The following is a 265-nucleotide window of genomic DNA, read 5'->3' as shown; positions in this document are numbered from 1 at the left end:
TGCCACAGGGTTGGCAGTGCCAGGAGGAGGAGAAGGTGGCACGGCAAAGGCTCAGCAGGCTCCAAGACGGGGGTACAGCCCACGTTTGGGCTCGGTTTAGGCTCCGCGTTGAAGTGAGTGCGTGCGCTGCTTGTGTTTCTGTGTGCTCCCCAGTGCGTTTGCTTTCCTGCAAGGGAAGCCAGCAGAATTGCTGTTGCAGCAGAAATCGCTGTCAAGTTGCGAATTGGCCCTCGCTGTGGTTGGGGGAGAACAGATGGGCTGCCAA

Source organism: Cariama cristata, unplaced genomic scaffold (genome assembly GCF_000690535.1).
Source record: "Cariama cristata isolate BGI_N322 unplaced genomic scaffold, ASM69053v1 scaffold22011, whole genome shotgun sequence".
In the NCBI taxonomy this organism is placed as follows: domain Eukaryota; kingdom Metazoa; phylum Chordata; class Aves; order Cariamiformes; family Cariamidae; genus Cariama; species Cariama cristata.
The sequence above is the reverse complement of the archived record's forward strand: the minus strand, read 5'-3'. Positions refer to the sequence as shown.